Consider the following 20,287-nt stretch of genomic DNA (forward strand, 5'->3'; position numbering starts at 1 on the left):
TAACTTGAAACCCAATTCCTCTTGTCAAAGTGGGGAGAGGCACCCAGAGATCAGGACACAGATCCAGCCTGGGAAACTGTAGGCTTCAAGGAACAGCTGAAAAGGGCAAGAGACTTGGGAGCTCCATCTGATCTGGTGGGGTCTGCTTCCCACCCCACCATCATAGTGAGCCCAGGACAACTGGGGGTTTCTTCCCGCCGTTTTCCTGACCTTCTCCACCCCATTTGTAACATAGTGACCTAGCAATCAAAGGACCTACTCTCAGACTTCTGGTGAGGATTAGTTAAGAGAAAATGCAGGAAAGCTCTTAGCACAGTGCCTGGCACATAGTAAAGGCTCCATAAGGCTCTTGTCTTACCTCACCTGGCCCTCGTGAGGATTACCTGGGCCTGAACCAAGCGGGAGAGGTGGGAATAGAATTCAGAAATCTTTAGGGAGCAGATCCTGGAACTGTAAATGATTGATGACACCAAGGTCTCAGGCTTGGGTGACAATGTAAGTGGGATTGTTTCTCAGGATTTTGGCAAAGATTACCTGCAGTATCTGTTTTTATCACTAGGTAGATGCTGGTAAAGGGAGATAAGAAACATGGGAGGAGGAGGAGATTTGGAAATTAAAAAGAAGAGTATAAGTTGAATTTGGGATGACTGTGAGCAGTATGAAGGGGTGGACAAGAGCAAGGGCTCTGCCACCAAGTAGCTATGTGATCTTGGACAAGTTACCGCTTCTCTCGGAGCCTCAGTGTCCTCATCTGTAAAATGGGAATTCTTAGAATACTACCTCATTAGGTTGCTCTAAAGATTAGATGAAACAGTATATTTAAAGTGCTCAGCATAGTGCCTAGCACATAGTAGGTGCTCATTAAATAGCGACACTAATTTTCATCATCCCTTCACACCCTGCCTCATCTGCCTTGGCAGGCAGCCTCACACTGAGTTACTGCTGAAAGGGATGGAGAGTTTTGAGCTTACACTTCACCTTCTCCTGATTCAAACAGGGTGTTCCCTTGCAGAAGATTTCCTCTCCTTTTCTTTTTCTTTTACCTGTTCCTCCCTTCCTTCCAGGCTCTACTCTGCCCTCCCTCTTCCAGGAAGCCTTCCTTGACTAATGCCTCCCCCTTCCCTGCCAACCCCTCCACAAGCCTCCCTGTAGGGACTGGCTTCTCAGCCCAGAGTTCTATCCACTCCCTTCCATTGCCCCTCCCTCGGTAAAGACCACTCCAGCTTAGATAAGGCTTGGACCCATGGGGAAGGACGCTGGCTCTCCACCACATCTCCAGTGGTTGAAAGCTCAGACAGGGGTGGGGGGCTGGTAAGGAGGAGGCCACCTGCCAGAGTGGCAGCAGACAGGCCAGCTAAATCCTTGACCTACGATTTAAGGGGTCGGGCATAGTTCAATAGAGCACTCCAGGCTGAGTCCCAGCTCATTCACACAGGTCAGGGGGATGAGGAGTAGGGAGGGGAGGAGGGCCATCTCCTCCAAGAGCCCCTTAGATTCATTCCCAGGCCTCGGAGGCATAATCCAGCACCATGAAAACCCACAACCCTCATCCCCATCAGTGCAGAACCTCCATCTGAGAGGCGAAGTAGGGACTGGGAACCGGTAGGGGAAGCGGATCAGGGCGGTGGAAGAGCCGTGGAACCCATGGAGTCACAGAGCCTGGCACACAGTAAGGGCTCCTTAAGGCTCATGTCTGTTTTAACCCAGAGTCCTTTGTTAGGTCCTGAGACCAGCATCTTTGCCCAGAGTTCCCAGGTCCGCCCTCCTCTCTGCTCCCCTCCTCCTCCTTTGGAATTTTCCCCCAGAACCGGGCCCTACCAAGATTTGGGGGCAGGTCCTTTGAACAATGGGACTGTCCAATGGAATCCCACGTGCAAAACAGAGACATTTCCCTCGCCATAAATGCTAGTCAGGTCTCAGGATGAGGGCCAAGCCTGGGTCCCACTCTCAGCCAGTCGCCCCTACCCTTGGGTTTCCCCATCGCCCAGGTTTGCCGACTGGGAGTGCTATGCAAATGAGATGCAAAGCAAGCCAAGAGAGCTGTAGGGATTGGCTGACGCCGGAGACTTTGTCAGCCCAATCCCGGGCCTCCCGGCAGCTTGGGCTCCAGCACTCCATGCCACCCCACCCCCACCCCCCCGCCCCCAACAGGTCGGTCCCGCCCATAAATCAGCTCCGTCAGCGTTAATGGCTCCTGACTAATTGCCTGGACTGGGCTCCGGGCTCGGGTCGCCAGCATTAAAATTCAATCAGGCCCAGCGCTGAGCTATTAAATATTCATCAGGAGAGCTTCCCGAAACCAGGCTGGGGGATGGGGATGGATTGGGTTGGAGGGACTATCCGAATCTACCAGCTCCGGAGGAGGCTCCCTGTTCTTCCCCAGTACTCTCTCATATCCTACAACAGCTGCCTGATTTCCATCCTGCTGGACCTGATTTCTCCCTGGAAGTCCCTAAACCCTCTCTAGAGACTCCTGGGAGATTGAGCTGCCCTGCAGGAGCGTGGTGTTAAGTTATGCCGAGGGGCTGCCCTATTCCTCTGCCCTGCGTCCCCTCCATGCCTGGGCACCTCACCCCATGGACCTCTCACCCAGTCAGTGCCCACTGTGGGTCATTATTAATGCTGGAACCTTAGGTCCCCTCAGGAGTAGAATAGCTCCAAGGTACAGATGACTTCATCCTTAGCAGAGACCAGGAGGGGCCCCTATGTGCCTGGTCCTGCTGCCTTTGCCAGGGGCTTTGCTGGCGCTACTCTGGCCATCTTCAGCAGGCTGGAGAGAGCTCCAGGCTGGGCAGCCTGGTCTGTGCCGGAAGGGAGGAGGGGGCTCTGTGCAGTCCTCCTCTCCTCTCCCCTTCCCCCAGGAATGCAGCCTGTCAGAGCGCCTGGGCCCCTGGCCTGATGCTGAGCAGGCTGCTGTTCTCAAGGAGGGTACCCAGGAGGAGGGGGCTGGGGCTGAGGGCCTGTAGGGGGTCATGGGGAGGGTCCTGGACCGAGCAGGAAGTGCATCCCCACTCACCCACCCACACATACACACTATAGTTGGAGGGTTACAAAGAGGGTTTAGCAGGTGTGATGACAGCCATGGCCCAAAGGCTGGAGTGAGCCACTCAAATAAGGACTGGGAATTTTCCTAGACCCTCCATGTTGTATTGAAATATCATGTGACACAGCTCCAGTTCCTGGGCCTGGAGGTGCTTGAGTTAGGGGGAAGAGAGAGCACCAGGAAATATGCTAGGAGAAACCTGTTCCCTTCCCCGGTTTTACAGAGAATCCTCAGGAGCAAACCACCTGTTCACAAGGCTCTTCCCCTGCCCTTTGGACTGCTCCCTGCTCCTGGTGCCTGAGGTCCTGCAGGAAATTAACCCTGTGGGGCATGGCAGAGGCTGTGACTGCCAGAGCCACAGAGCGCCTCATAGATGCTACAGGGGAGGGATGGAGGCCAAGGGCACCAGTTACTACAAGGCCAGAAGCAGCTCAGGGCACCAGGAGGCATGTGAAGTTCAGGGCACGCTGTTTGGGGGGACACTGGACAGGACTTCTTGTTCTGCTACTCTGAGATCATCAACCCTTGGCCCAGCAGGAAGCCTAGGATTCTGGTCTGAGAACCCCCGGTCCCCCAGAACTTAGGTGCTCTCCTAGCAGGAAATGGGGGTGAGAAGCACCTCCTCTCCAGGACCCAGGCAGGCCCCAGAGCTGGGTGCAGGGCAGAATATGTCTGGCAGCGATTACGAAGGGAGCTGGGGCTGGGAGGCCTCAGACTTCAGCAGGTCAGGAGTGACCTGAGCCAAGTGTCTGATTCCAAAGCCAGACGTCACAGGCAATCCAGGATTCCAGCTCACCCCACGTGTGGTTCCCATTAGGGCTGGCTGGGGTCTTCCTGAAGGCCAGGCGGATTCCTGAGCCCCTCCCCCAACACAGACCCTCCCTCTTGGGGCTGTTTGGAATATCTTACCCAGTTCTTCCAGGTGGCCTGCTAAAGTGCAACCTTGGGGATTTTCTGGGGCATCCCACTCCAAATAGGCCTCCCCGCCCGCTAGGTGATGTTTTGCAGTGTCAAAGGGGACAAAGGGATAGGTGACTTATAACCCCCCAGGGAAGGCTAATCCCTGAAGACCCCTACACTGTGCCTGGGGCCTTCCCTCCTCTCCAGGTTAGCTGCTTTTGTTCAGGCCTCAGCCCCTCTGGTCCTGACGCTTGCAACTGCCCTCACTGACCAGGCCTTTCCTCCATAATGCCCCTGAGTGGGCATTCTAAAACCCAGGCCTGTTATTCAGATCATTTCCCTCTTATAAAACTTCCAACAGCCTTCCAGTATGTTTGCATCCTCAGATATATCTGTGCTATGTGTGTTTTAGACACACACACCATTTTAAAGATTTAAAAAATAGTTGTCAACATTTAAAAACCAGGAGGCAACACATAAAAATCTACACTTGTAATTTTTCTTGAAAATAGCTGACAATACTAAGCTCACAGGCTGCCATGGCAACAACTGGCCGGGGCTGAGTAGCAACTGGTCTTCCAGAAGGAATCCCTGGGGCTGACGTGAGCACCACAGTCCCCACCAGTCCCTATTGGCTCCCAGGTCTGAGGCCCAGATGAGTGAATGGTCTTTTTAATCACTGGGCTGGCACTGACCTTTTTATCTTACTTCCTGTCAGTTTCACTCCTTCCAGCATCTTATGTTCCTTTCTGTCCCTCCCTGTGCTGACACTTCAATTTGCTACAACAAACCCAAGTCTAAGGTATGTGTCTCTTCAGCCTCCTTCACACACCTCTCTGCTCCTTATCCCAGTCAGCTCCTCCCCTCCAACACTCCTGCTCCAGACACATCACTACCTTCACAGTCCCGAGTCTTTGCACATGCTGTTCTTTTTTTTTTTTAATTTTTAATTTTTTACATTTTTTTGAAGTATAGTTGATTTACAATGTTGTGCCCATCTCTGCTGTACAGCAAAGTGACTCAGTTATACACATATAGACATTCTTTTTTTTTTTTTAATTTATTTTTTGGCCTACGGAATGTGGGATCTTAGTTCCCAGACTAGGGATGGAACCTGCGCCCCCTGCGGTGGAAACTCGGAGTCTTAACCACCAGGGAAGTCCCTACATTTTTTTTTTTGTGGTGGGGGGGTGCTGGGTCTTCGTTGCTGTGCATGGGCTTTCTCTAGTTGCAGTGAGCAGGGGCTACTCTTCGTTGCGGCGCGCGAGCTTCTCATTGTTGCAGAGCATGGGCCCTAGGCGTGCCGGCTTCAGCAGTTGTGGCTCAGGGGCTCTAGAGCGCAGGCTCAGTAGTTGTCCTACATGGGCTTAGCTGCCCCGAGGCATGTGGGATCTTCCCGGACCAGGGATCAAACCCATGTCCCGTGCATTGGCAGGCGGATTCTTAACCACTGGACCACTGGGGAAGTCCCCTACATTCTTTTTAAATATTCTTTTCCATTATGGTTTATCACAGGATATTGAACATACGTGCTGTTCTTCCTGCCCCATGAACTTCTATTTCTCCTTCCAGCCCAAACCCAGAAGCCTCCTGACGCCTCCGGCAGGCAATACCTTCAGGTTGGCCAGTGGTCCCTAGGATTCCAGAACATCTCACACTGCATCCCCACGCTATAGTGACAGCCCCTCCAGGGCTGGGAGCAGGCCTGCTGAGCATCCCCAGGGCTCACCTGTGTTGAGGAATCAGGCCATCAGGTGGGTGATGGGGATGGTTGGGGGGAGGGGTTGTAGCTTCGCCCCTCTGGAGCTGGCCTCAGTGGCAAACACAGGTTTGTTGGAGTTGGCAAGGTTGCAGGAGGGGAGGTAGCAGGCGTTCTGTGCTGCAAGGTGAGGTCCGAGGTCCTCGGCAGGAAGGACACCTGTGTCACCCAGGGGCCTTGACATGAGAAGGTGGGTGAGGGCTTGATCTATATGGGAGCTTAATCTCACTCCGGATCACCTGTGCTTCTGCTCCTGGGGGATTGTTTAGACCCCTGAGGGGTGTGTGAAGATGTGTAAGCATTTGGGCAGTGCTTCCTTGTGCCAGGGCAGTGGGGTACTCTGCCCTGTGAGCACCCCCAATGCCCCCAGAGCTGCCATCAGTACAGGGATGGAGACGACAATGTCCCTCACCACTTGAAGCTGATGTGGCAGAGACCCCAGGAGATGGGCTTGAAACCAGTGAGGCTGCTCGCATCATCTGTTCCCTGGCCTCCTGTCCCTAGCCCACCCCCTCTTCCCCAGCGGAGTCTCTGCTTCCTCAGGGTCCCCAGCTGTCACAGCACCTTCCACAGGACCCAGGCAACCCCTGTCATCACTCCCCCTGCCCCGGGGGTTCCCCAAGACCAGGGGCAGGCCTGATGCTCCTGGTCTCCCCAAGGCTAGCAACTAGCCCTCTGTGGAATCACCCAAGAGGTAGATACTGGGGTATCCCCATTTTACAGAGGAGGAAACAGCGGGGAAGGAACGTATTCAAGATGCCCCACCCTTGAGGAGTAACTGGACGAGAATTTCAGCCCAGCCCGAGGGAGGTGTCTGAGAGCCAAGTTCTGTCTCCTCCACCCTGCCTCTTCCAGGGGGTTCCAGGCCCTCCCCTGGGTTCCTCACCCTCCCCTCCCACCCACACCAGTCACAGCCATCCTGTTCAGAGATTGATGCGTTAATATCCCAAAGCAAGACTTAACCACGGACCAAGGCGTGCGTCAGCGAGTTGAGGAGGGACAACCCTCAGGATGCTTCAGAAGTCTCGACGCCACCGGGAGCAGAACCTGAACGCTGGGATTCTGTGTCTTGTAAAGCTGTGTGACTCCAGCAGGCGAATCCCCGTCCCCAGCCAGAGAGGCGGGTCGGGGCGCTCTCGGTACCCCCCAGCATTCGCCCCAAGGTGGGTTCGCGGGTCACCCCGGAGCTCCCGCCCTCCCCTCCCGAGGCGGGGGTGCGCGTAAGAGGGGGGGCGTTCGGTACGCCTCAGCCCCTCCCCCAGGCTTGGGGGAGGGGGAGGGGAGGAGGGAGCAGATGGCAGCAATTACCGCTCGGACCCTCCCCCGCCCTTAGCCTGAGGCCGGAAGATCGGCCTCGCAAGCTTTCGCGGGCGGGAGGGGCGGCGGCCTCTGCGGCCTGGACTCGACTGGGCCGCGAGCGGGGTGAGGGGCGCAGGTCCGGGAGGGGACTTCCTTCCCCCGGGGAGCGGGGCTGGGAGATTCCCTTAGGAAAGGCCAAGTCCTCCCTTCCCGCTCCCAGCCTGAGTGGGTTCAGGCCGGTTGTCCCTCCAAGCCCCGCGCCTGTAGGTCTCAGAGCTCCTAGGATGTTCAGGTCCGGCCAGGGGTTCAGGCTGGGGAGAGGGGAGCTGTACGGTTGTGCAGGTTGTGATCTAAAGAAGGGCCGGGAGTTTAGAATGGGGTCCGGAATCCAAGCTCGGGCCTTGGCAGGTGTTGACTCTGGAGGAAGGCAAGGGACACCTTTTCTCACTGAGGGATGGAAGGAGCAAGCCTGGACTGCCCCCGCTTTAGGGCAGCGGACTGTGCCGGGGAGCGGATGGCTCGAGGTGGCCTGTGTGGGGCAGGGGCAGGGCCAGAGAGAACAGGAGGGCTCTCAAGACCCAGGCTCTACAAACTGGGCTTCCCTGGCCCTTTCTCTCTTCCCGAATTCCTCTCCCATCCTTCCCTTGTCCAGTTCATTAGCAAAATTTGGCCTTTCTGTCTCTAAGCTGTATCTTGGATCAGACCCCGCCCCCGACCTCTCCAGCGTGCAAGCCCCTATTACTCCTACTTCCTTGCACAGCTTCAGAGGCTTCTGTCTGCTCTCCTGGTTCCCCAACAGTCAACTCATACAGCTGCCAGGGGGGCGTTAAAAATACCAATCAGAAAACAAATCAGAGCATGTCACTCCCTGCTAAACAACCTCCATGGTTTCCTTTGGAAGAGAGCCCCAGCTTCTCACCCTGCCCCTGCCTATGCTGACCTCTCCTCCGTCATTCCCCCCTCTGCTTAGGCACTGCTCACCCTGGCTGCCTTTCTGTTCCTTGAACTAGACAAGCTTTTCCCCACCTCTGGCCTTGCAGGTCCCTTTGCCTGGAACGCTCTGCCCAGCTCCTTCACAGGTATGTCACCTCCCCATCAGCCCTGACCACAATACTGAAGCAGCCCCACACCCATCTGCCTGATGTACTGTGTCACTTAACCTCATCTGTGTCTTCCACAGAACTTACCACTTTCTGTAACTATCTTCTTCATTCACTTGGTTTGTGGTCTGTTTCACCTACCAGAATGCCAGCTTCATGAATTCAGGTGTCTTTCTAGTTCTCTGCTAGCATGATGCCCAGCGCAAACCTAGAAGGTGCTCAATATTTCCATACATTTCAGGAATGCGGGAGTCCCTGGGAAATGAACTGGACACTAGTCCACCTGGTCACCTCTAAGGGGCCTACTCCCTGGGAGGGGCCAGCTGCAAACCGCTGTGTTCACCCAAATGCCTCATACACGTGGGCAGGCCTGTGGTTTCCAGGCACGGTAATCTTAGCAGCCAACACTTACTGAGCATTTACTATGTGCCAGGCATTAGGTGCTTTACATGGCTTAATTAATTTAATTTGTGTGACAAAGTACATACTAATATCGTCAGTTTACAAGTAGAGACACACAGGACACACACGATGTGTGATCGTTCAGCAAACATACACACGCATCATCAGCGTTGGATTCATTAATTTTCATTGTACGATAGATGCGTGAGGTGAGTAATATACGGTTGAAGCTGGGGCATTTAATAACTACCGCAGCAAGGTGGAACAGAACAGGAGAACAGAACACCAGGGAAGGGGCAGCATGGGGGCACAGGGCTAGTTTGGGCAAGTGAGTAGTAGAGGACGTTTAGGCCACAGCCTGTGCCCTTGCTCTGGGTCCCCACAGCACTCAGAGGTGCAGCTGTGATGCAGAGGCAAGGGCCTGGGTCCTGGTGTTCTGCCCTCCGCCAGAGGGCAACCACTTAACCTTCTTAGGGCCGTATTAACGAAGTGTCGGGGGAGGCATACACAATACCTAACTCCCAGAGCCCTGGGCAGGATTACATTTAAAAATGCCCTAACCTATAAGGGAAAAGTATCTGGAAAGAAAAAGAAAAGATATATATGTATGTATAACTGAATCACTTTGCTGTATGCCTGGAACTAACACAACGTTGTAAATCAGCTATACTTCAATCCAAAAAAAAAAAAAAATTGCTTGTGGAAGTCATCAGCTGCAGAGACCTTGCTGAGGAAAGAGATCAGGGTGCACGTTGCCAGCCTGAAAAACTGGGGTTAGAGCTACACTTTTGGCCCCTCTAAGTCACAGCCCTCTGTTGTGTGCTCCTCCAGGGCGGGCCAGGGTCTGCCTCTGTCCTCGGCCTGGCACAGGTAGTACTCAATGAGTGTTTGTTGAGTGAATACACGTGTTTGTTGAGTGAATGCCTGGCTTGAGGGAATGACCAGGGGATGAGTAAGAGAGGGAAAATAAATACCGTGATGTATTGACACCCAAACTCAAAGGTAGAGTGAACGAAGCAGGGACTAGAGACACCCTCTGCCTCTGAGCCTGTTTCTTCATCTGTCAAAAACAGTGGAAAGGCTTGGCCCACTGTTCTCTCTGAGCTCCAGCGTGGATCCGATGAGATGCAGCAGGTCCATGGAGGCCCCCCTTTGCTATCTATGCTGAGCTGAAGTGTCCGGTGCTCCCCTCCCCCGACATCCCTGTCCCCCAGAATTTATAGATTCTTCATTGTCCTGCACAAAGGCCTTCTTGGGGAGGAGATGGGGTGGGTGAGGAGGCTGGGGAATTAAAAAGTCAGAGGCTGAGTAACAGCCGGCCACACCCGAGGCCCCATAAATCTGCCCCAGCTCCCTGTAAGATGGACTTCCTTTGCTTTCACCCCGAGCGGCTTGCAGGGCTCTGGCTGCTGGGATCAGTTCATCCTCCCAGCAGCTCTGGAGCCTCACCAAGGTGGAGGTGTGAGGGGCGTGAAGACAAGACCCTGCGAGTGGTGGGGGACTCCTACTGTTTTATCCCTCTGACGTCAGAAAGTCCTCTCCCCCATTTCGCTCCACTCCCTTGCGCGCCCTGTAATTCGAGTCCACTGCTGTTGGTTCTGAGCAGAAAAGTGAGCGTTCTGTGGGTATTCTGAGTCCAGACCCCAGAAAGCAGCCTCTCCCCCAACTCCGGCCTCTCAGGGAGAGAGGGCTGGGGCTGAGAGTGGAATCGGCAGATGGCGCAAGGCTAACAGATGACATGGAAAACAGAATTACTCAGATGTTCTGTCCCTCCATCTTCCCCCCAGAAGGGATGGCCTTCAAACTGAAAAGAGATAATGATATCAGTTGGGAGGGTTGAGGAGGAGAGGAAGGGAAGCCACAGGGTACAGGGGACCACAAACCAGCACGGAAAAGACCTGGCTTGGAAGCCCATCCCTGCCACTCACCAGCTGGGTGATCTCAAGCAGGTCCATTAACCTCTCAGAGTCTGTGTTTCTTCATCTATAAAATGGGTCAATGAAAGAACCCTGCCTTACCTTCTCACTGGCTTTTATGAAGATGATGTGGATTTTCCTCTTTGTAAAATGGGCTTTACAACTTGTGAAGGTGTAAAAATGTAAGAGGTTACTTATAAACTGTAAGTGGCAGCACCTTAGTTGTTTGTAAAATTATTTTTTAAACATTTTTTCTTACAACAAAATAAAATGGAGTCGAAAACATTAGAGTGTGCCACAACTACTGAAGCCTGCGTGCCTAGAGCCCATGCTCCACAACAAGAGAAGCCACCGCAATGAGAAGCCCTCGCACTGCAACAGAGTAGCCCCTGCTCACAGCAACTAGAGAAAGCCCACGCACAGCAACGAAGACCCAACACAGCCAAAAATAAATTAATTAAAAAAAAAAAGAAAGAAAATATCGCAGTGCATCACATAGTTTTATAAAACTTTGCTTTTAGTTATAGGTATGTTCATGTGTCCTGGGGCTGAAGGTAGATGTATTTACTGTGGGTGATGGTCAAAAAAGTTTGAAACATTCCAAATGGAGGAGATCCTTTAGTGAGATCTCCAGAAAGGAATAGTGGATGGATGGAAGCCAACAACAAGAAATGCACCAGGTGAAACATATGTGTAATTGGTGGTGGACTGTGGAACCCCAGGCTGGGAAGATGAGCCCTGAGAAGCTCAGTATAACTGAGGTTGGTGGCGATGGGTGGAGGGGCTTACTTAGGACCTATCTGCTCTCTCGGTGCGTAAGGAGGCTCTCTTTGCTTTGGAAGATGCCTGGGGCCTGAATCCTGAGGATGCTGATCCTGAACACCTGCTAAAGCCATGGGTGCTGCTCCCTCAGCAGGGCCCTGAGCTGAGCCAGCAAGAATGGGCTGGTCAGTGAGAACCTTGAACTCCTGTGCCTGGACCCCTCCCCCAAAAAGTCCACTAAGAGTGCAACAGGTATGATGTAGTGGTGGGCAGGACCCCCCTGCCTGAACTTCACCCATGACCCTCATCCCCACCCCCACCCCAGGGGCCACAGTCTAGTGAGGGTGAACTGGTCAGAGGGGGCCCTAAATCAATCCCAGGCTTCCCTGGTTGGCATTGAGTTACGAGCTGTGGGTTTTGTGATGTAGATCGTGGTTGGGGAGGAGGGGGCATGACCTATGGCAGGTCACACAGGACCCCCAGAAGGGGCCAGAGCTGGGGTCAGAGGCCACCTCCTCCATTCTCCGCCCCACCCTGCTGGGTACCATTCCTAGTCCTTAAGCTGGGTTGGGCCGTTTCCCTACTGACCTCTGGCCACAGCTGTACCTGCCACCAGACCTGTAGGGTAGGAATAGGGGGGTTCATGCTGGAAAAAGATCCTGGAAGAAAGGCAGAGGATGAGATGAGAGGACACTTGGCTCCTGACAGGTGGCTGGTCTGTGCTCCAAACTGGACCCAAGCGTTTTCTGAGCTCTTTATCTGCAGATATGCCACTGTGCTCTCCCCCAAACTCCCCCTTTTTTTCTGATTGAATTCCACATGTCAAGACTCCTGCAAACCCCAGCCCAGAGGATTAGATGGCTGGAGATACGGCATGACAGTCAGAGAGCAAGATAGAGAGAGAATCAAGCTGGTGCTCCAAACAATGCACATTATCAGGGCTTAAGAGAGAGAGTTAGAGGGGTTAAAAAGATGCAAAGATCCAGACAGTAAGATGAGAAAGATCAAAAACCGAAAAGATGGAGAAAAGGTGAAGCCAGACAGAAGGAAGACAGACAGAAGGCAGTGAAGAGAACTAGGCTGAAGAGAAACTGGAGTGGCAAGAAAAGAGCATTCTGGTAAACTCCTGTCAGACCCCAGCAGCTCAGAGATCAAAAAGAGGATAACCTGCACAGTTCCTTCACTGTTAATCCTTAAGGCCGCCACACGGAGACTCCAGAAGGAAATGTACCTGACAGGCACCTGTGTCACCCAGGATGTTACCCATTATTTGACACATTAACCAGCAACCTCCACTCCCCCACTGCCACAATCATCTCTATCAGCAAAGACATACACAGGAAGGGTCAAGACCCAGGCTGAGGAACTGAGCAGTGGTGAGGGAGGGACATAGAGGTCTCCCGAGGACCAAGGCCTGGACGGGGCACCTCCAAATGGGCATCGCTGCAGATGGAATATAAAAGAAAACTCATGAAACTTCTGGGTACCCAGACAAGTTGACTAATGATGACCTACAAAAAAAATTCTCCTGTCCTTTGTGGTTTGTGCCATAAATCGAACTCTACCACTCTCCCCCTGTGCACTAGTCCTGCCAAGACCCTGCACCTGCACCTGACCCCAGAACCCTCTGCTATAGCCTCCACTCTGTGGGGTGGGGATGCTGTCCCAATCCCTGCACAGGGCTGCCACCTGCTGGCTGACAGTAGCCTTGCAGAAACGGGACCCTTGCGGAGGCTGGGGGGTGGTGTGTACTGAACTGGCAGGAGCTTCTCAAGGCTTGGGGGAAGAGAATTTGAAAAGCAAAATGTGAAATCCCCTTTTACCTAGCTAGATGTTCCTGGGGCCTCTCAGCACAAGTTAAAGGCTCCTATCTTTCTAGTACAGCCACTCCTGAATGGTGCTGAGGGGTTCTTCAGGCCAGAGGAGAGCCTCAGGAAATTCACATTTCCTGAGTGGCGGACACTGTGCTAGATGCAGGAGACAGAGGGACCAAGGTGAGGGAAATAGCCAAGTATGAGATTAATGATAACTAGTATGAAAAGCACCGGAGCCAAAATATATGCCTGACACAAAGTAGGTTTCAATTAATAGTTATTGAGTGAATGAATGAATTTCTGAGACAGCACTGAGGAATTATGAACTCTGTACAGGAGAGATTGTGGAGGAAGAGGAGGAAATAGGGAAATCTTTCTGATTCTTTTCTTTCCCCCTTTTGTTATCAAGTAGTAATTATCCTGGTGGAAGATTCAAATATTAAAAAGCAAAATATGAAGGTCCCCTTTCATCTCATTCCTATCCCCCTCCTTAAGTTAATCACTGTCAACATTTTTAAAAAATATTTATTTATTTATTTGGTTGTACTAGGTCTTAGTTCTGGCAGGTGGGCTCCTTAGTTGTGCCTCGCAGGCTCCTTAGTTGTGGCTCCAGGGCTCCTTAGTTGTGGCGTGCAAACTCTTAGTTGCAGCATGCATGTGGGATCTAGTTCCCTGACCAGGGATCAAACCAGGGCCCCCTGCATTGGGAGCACAGAGTCATAACCACTGTGTCACCAGGGAAGTTCCCACTGCCAACATTTTAATGAGCTTCATTCTTTACAGTAGTCCTCAACTTTGGCTGCACACTAGAATCACATGAGGAGATTTTTAAAATCCCCTTGCCCAAGTTGACCAATTACCTCAGAATCTCTGGGGTGCATTCCAGGCATCACTATTTTTTAAAAATATTTATTTATTTATTTTGGCTGTGCCAGGTCTTAGTTGCAGCACTTGGATCTTTAGTTGTGGCATGCGAACTCTTAGTTGCGGCATGCATGTGGGACCTAGTTCCCCGACCAGGGATCGAACCCAGGCCCCCTGTATTGGGAGTGTGGCGTCTTACCCACTGGACCACCAGGGAAGTCCCCAGGCATCAGTATTTTTAAAAGTCCCCAAGTGATTACACTGTGCAGCCAATGTTGAGAACTACTGTTTCAGGCCTTTCTATGCATTTACATACATGTAAGCAGCCAACTGTACATGGGTGCACACACACACATGATATATATATTACATTGAGTTTTTCTTCTCAATTAACAACATTTCTCAGAGATATTTTCAGAGCAATCCATATGGATCTATCCTTTTTTTTTTTTTTTTTTTTGGCCATGCTACACGGTATGTGGGATCTTAGTTCCCCGACCAGGGATCGAACCCATGCCCCCTGCAGTGGAAGTATGGAGCCCTAACCACTGGACTGCCAGGGAATTCCCCTATCTTATTATTTTTTTTTAATGAAGGCAAAATCTACACATGCATATTTTCCCAAGCCCTTCCTCTACTGATGAACATTTAAGTGGTTTCTAAATTTTTTTACAAATACAAATAATGCTGCAAAGTTATACACAGTATATCCTTGTTCACATATGCAAGTGCTGTTTTGGGAAAGGTTTCTAAAATCAGAATTTCTGGGTTAATGTGTATGTACATTTGTTATTTTGATAGACACTGTCAAAATGCTTTCCATAAATACTTCACTAATTTACATTCTTCCAACAGTGTAAGCATTTAATATTACTAATGTTTAATTTTTGCTAAGCTGATGGTCCAGAGTAATATTGATATTTCATTATCTTTTTTTAAAAAAATTTATTTATTTATTTATTTTTGGCTGTGTTGGGTCTTCGTTGCTGCGTGCGGGCTTTCTCTAGTTGTGGGGAATGGGGGCTACTCTTCGTTGCGGTGTGTGGGCTTCTCATTGCGGTGGCTTCTCTTGTTGCAGAGCACGGGTTCCAGGCGTGCAAGCTTCAGTATTTGTGGCACGTGGGCTCAGTAGTTGTGGCTCACGGGCTCTAGAGCGCAGGCTCAGTAGTTGTGGCGCACAGGCTTAGTTGCTCTGCGGCGTGTGGGATCTTCCCAGACCAGGGCTCGAACCCGTGTCCCCTCTATTGGCAGGCGGATTCTTAACCACTGTGCCACCAGGAAAGTCCCCATTATTGTTTTAATTTGCCTTTTCCTGCTTACTTGTGAGATGAAGCATCTTTTCATATATTTATTTTGGCCATTTGTATTTCTTCTACGAATTAATTACCATGTCTTTTGCCAATTTTCCTATTAGGTTGATTTTTAATTAGGATTAGAGGAAATTTTATTTCCAATAATATGACTGGCTGGACTCTGTACTAATCTTTCTGAGTAAAATAGTAAAAATGCAAGTTAAAATACAAATTATTTTAAAAGCATAGAAGAGCTGGCCAGATAGCAAGAATTTATTAGGTTAAAATCTAAGGGAAGGCAGAAACTCAGGGAAACAGAGCAAAGAATATGCTTTAGCTTGAGGACAGCTGTTGAATTAGGCAAACTTGAGCTTCAATTTCCATAGCCTTCATATCTGACAGAATCAAGATGAGGAATTTCATAGAAGATTTCTTTAAAAAGCTAGGAGTCCGGGCTTCCCTGGTGGCACAGTGGTTGAGAATCCGCCTGCCAGTGCAGGGGACACGGGTTCGAGCCCTGGTCTGGGAAGATCCCACATGCCGCGGAGCAACTAGGCCCGTGAGCCACAACTGCTGAGCCTGCGCGTCTGGAGCTTGTGCTCCGCAACAAGAGAGGCCGCGATGGTGAGAGGCCCGCGCACCACGATGAAGAATGGCCCCCACTCACCACAACTAGAGAAAGCCCTCGCACAGAAACGAAGACCCAACACAGCCATAAAAAAAAAAAAAAAAAAAAAAAAGCTAGGAGTCCAAAGGGTATGTTCTGAATATAAGATTGAACCTCAGATAAATCCACCCCACTGTCACCTCCAGGGGACTTTAATGAAAGCCTCCTCAGTGCTAAACTGATGGAAAGGTTCTTATCCCCTCTATCCACTTGAGCTGATCTGCAGCCCAAGTTTACATTATCCTGGGTGATCCAAAAACCTCCAAGTCAGGAATTCCATGGAAAGTGGTTCAAGACTGGTGGTACCTCTAAGTGCCTGGCAGAAGCAAGCTCACACTCTCTCTGAAAGAAGACACCTTCATCCTCAGCTTCAAGGAATTTCCAACAAAATATTCCAGGGAAAATAAATAGCTCACAGTTTAAAACAAAAAAACACTAAACACAAAAGGAAAAAAGACTATCAGCAAGATCCAGCCCACCCATATAATCCAGGACAATCTCTCAATCTATAGATCCTTAATTTAATCTTATCTGTAAAGTCCTTTTGCCATGTAAGGTAACATATTCACAGGTTCTGAGGATTAGGATGTGGACATCTTTGGGGAGGCTATTGTTCAGCCTATGATAACAATGTTACCTCATTCCACAAAGTTTGACATCATAGAACTTTAAAGTAATTAAATGGACAAATTTAACAGCAGACAAGAAACAATTGAAGAGAGAATTAGTAGACTGGATGCGGTTCAAAAGAAATTACCCAGAATGCCTCACACAGAGAAAAAAGAGATGAAAAGTTTAAGGAGATGTTAAGAGACATGGATAATAGAGTGATAAAGTTAACATATGTTTAAATGGAGTTCCAGAAACAGAGGAAACAAAGAATGAGACAGAGGCAGTATGTGAAGAGAATTTTCCAGAATTGATGAAAGACAACAATTTATAGATCCAAAAGCAGGATAAATAAAAATCCAGAGAAAGGTAAACAATAAGAAATCCATACCTACACATAAGAAAAAACTTTAGAACACCAAAGACAAAGAGAAGATTTTAAAGACAGCAAGAGAAAAAGGACAAACTTCAAAGGAAACAAAGAACTCTCAATAGTGCAATGAAAGCCAGAAATCAGTGAGATAGTTTCAATGTATTATCGCACCCAACAACTGCAACATACACATTCTTTTCAAGTATACATGAAATATTTGGCAAAATTTAACCATATACTAGACCATAAAGCAAGTCTCAATTAATATAAATATTTAAAATTATGTTCTATCACCATAGTACTAGAAATCAGTAGCAAAAATATAATCACCATTTGTTTGGAAATTAATAAACATACTTAAAAATAATTCATTGGTCAAAGAGGATATAAAAATGGAACAACTAAAACAGTAATTACTGGGAAATATAAAGTCTTAAATGTGGATATTCAAAGAGAAGAAAGGATGAGAATTAATTATCTATATTTATATCTCAAAAAATTAGAAAAATAATAGCAAAATAAATCAAAGAAAGTAGAAGAAAATATATTTTAAAAGATAAGAGGAAACCAATGCATTAGAAAACAAACAAACAACAAGAAGATCAAAAAATTCTTTGAAAAGACTAATAAAATTGTCAAATTTTGGTGAGATTGCTCAAGAAAAATAAAAGGAGGAGGCACAAATGACTGACATAAGAACAAAAATGGGGACTTAACTATACATGTCACATTCATAAAAAGACTGTAAGAAGAAGATATTATGAACAACTTTATGCCAATATATTAAAATTTTTGGATGAAATGGACAAATTCCTAGAAAAAGATAACTTTCAAAATTGACTTAAAAAGAAATTCAAAAAATGAATAGTCCTATTACCATTAAAAATATTGAGTTAGTGGTCAAAAATATTCCCAACAAGAAAACTACAGCCTGGTTGATTTCACTGGGAAGAGTAACAAATATTAAGGAACAAATAATCATGATCCCCTCACAGACTCTTCCAGAAAAGAGAGAATGAGAGAATACTTCTCAACTTACTATATGAGCCTATTTTATGAATTATTATTTTATGATATCAAAACCTGACAAGGGTGATAAGAAGTGAGAATTAGAGGCCAATTTCATCCATGAATATAGGTGCGAAAATCCAAAAGCATTTATAGATAAATTATTAAAATCAATAAGAAAGTTTAGAAAGCTTGTTGCATATAAAATTAATATGCAAAATATATTCTATTAGAATAAAACATAAAATATAAAATAGAACCTAAAAATAATATATAGAAATATAGAATATAGGAATAAGCAGTTAGAAAATATTAATAAAATTAATAAAAGGATACTATTTACCTACCATCAGAATGTATGTAGGAAAAAATCTATCAAAACATGTACAATATAAAATGTTCTATTAGTCAACCACATATCAGTACTTTAACAGACATAAAAAGTTGATTTCTCACTCTCATTCACTCAAAATCTGCCATGTGTCTGGGTGATTATCCAGGTAGCAATCTGGTAATTCAGGTTGCTTTGATCCTGTGGCTCCATCATCTTGCCATGAGGCATCCTCCGCCATCACCAAGGCAGGAAAAAAGCTGCTGGAGAGTCTTACATTAGCAAGTGAATGCACAGGCTCAAAAGGGACATTGTCAATTCCACTCACAACCTATTAGACAAATTAACCACACAACTTCCGCTTAGTTGCAAGAGAGCTGGGGAAGTATAATCCTCCATGTGTCTGGAAGAGATAGAAGAATTAAATATGGGCGGACACAATAAGTCTCCAGCACAGACCTTTAGGGAGAAAACTATAAAATATTGAAGACATTAAAGAAATCTAAATAAACAGAAGATAGACCATATTTAAAGATTAGAAGATTCAATATTATAGAGGTATCAGTTTTCTTTAAATTGATCTACAGATTAAATAGAAGAGTCTCTTATATGGTCGCAGACAGGTGTTCATTGCAAAGCTGGAGTCACCTGAAGGCTCAACTAGCCTGGAAGCCTAAGGTGGCTCACTCCCATGATGCTGTTGATGCCGGCTGGAGGCTGGAAACTCAGCTGGGGCTGTCAACTATAGCACCTACAAGCTGGACTTCTCATAGCATGGTGGCCGCATCCTGAGAGGGAATAACTTGAGAGAGTGTCTGGAGAGTGAGACTTCCAAGGGGGAAACTGAAAGGTTTCTTCTGATCCAGCTTCATATGTCACAAAGCATCACTTCTGCCATGAGCCCCTAAGACCAGCCAGATTCAAGGGAAAGGTAAATAGAACACATCCCAGTAGCAGAAGTGTCAAAGGATTTGTGGCCGTCTTCAATCTGTCACATTTGACAGACATTCAAAATTCCAGTAGTTCAAAGGACCAAGAGTAGTCAAGACATTGTTAAAGGAGAAAAAGAAAGTGGGAATACTTGTTTTGGCATACCATGCTTTATTTTAAAGCTTCAGTAATTAGGACAGTGTGATTTGGGCCCAGGTATAGACAAATAAACCAGGTACCTTCTCTGTAGTTCCTTCATCTTTAACATATGGCTTCTGCCTCATGGTCCAAGATGATTGATTTAGCGCCAGCTATAACTTCTGCAGCCAGAAGGCAAGATGGTGAAGACAAGAAGAACACACTCCCATCGCATTAAAGATACTTCTAGAAACTGAGCATACCATGTCCACTTACAAAGAGTCAATTTAGGCCAGAGCTTAATCACATAGTCATACTCAACACAAGGATGGCTACAAAATGTACTCTCTAGTTGGGTAGCCTGTGTCCAGCGAGAGAATTCTATTACATACAGTCCACAAACACATGAAGAGATGTGCAACAATATTAGTTATTAGGGAAATGCAAATCAAGATCATAATGAGATACCACTTTACATCCTTCTAACCGGCAAAAATTTAAAGTGACAATACAAGAGTGGAAGAAGATACAGACTCACAGGATCTCTTTTACATTACTGGGTTCAGTTATAAATGGTACAAACAATTTGGAAAACAAGTTTGCATTATCTCCTAAAATTGTATAATTAAATGATTTTTGACTCAGCAATTCCACTCCTAGAATACTCTTGCATACACAATCATGCAAGAGCGTTTGATGAGAGGCTGGGCAGACTCAGGCCTGGGGCCGCGTGGACACTCTGGCCCCGGTCCAGTGGCGACGGCAGAGGCCAGAGGAGCTGCAGATTCCAGGGAACTGGAAACGGGCCTGCAGGAGATTGGAGGCAGCTGCACAGGAGCAGGGCTGCCCCCAGGTGAAGGCGAGCACCCTGGAATCCTGGAGCCGGGAGGAGCACCAAGGACAGACAGTGGCCAGGGGAGACCAAGTGTGGGGATTCTTCGGCTCAGCCTTCCTCCAGATGCACTGTGGGGGAATCTGGACATTTTAACCATACAGAGAATTGTTAGAAGATGCAAGTTGAAAAAGGAAGATTCCAATTGTGGTTTGGAACCCTCCTGTGCCAGCAAATGTAAATCTCTC

The 20,287-nt window shown here is 48.3% G+C and overlaps 1 pseudogene; it reads left to right on the top strand.

The window, feature by feature from the left end:
- Positions 1 to 8,703: 8,703 nt before the first annotated feature.
- LOC132373742 (uncharacterized protein C10orf143-like) lies at positions 8,704 to 20,214 on the top strand (annotated as a pseudogene).
- Positions 20,215 to 20,287: the final 73 nt, after the last annotated feature.

Source organism: Balaenoptera ricei, chromosome 10 (genome assembly GCF_028023285.1).
Source record: "Balaenoptera ricei isolate mBalRic1 chromosome 10, mBalRic1.hap2, whole genome shotgun sequence".
Classification (NCBI taxonomy): domain Eukaryota; kingdom Metazoa; phylum Chordata; class Mammalia; order Artiodactyla; family Balaenopteridae; genus Balaenoptera; species Balaenoptera ricei.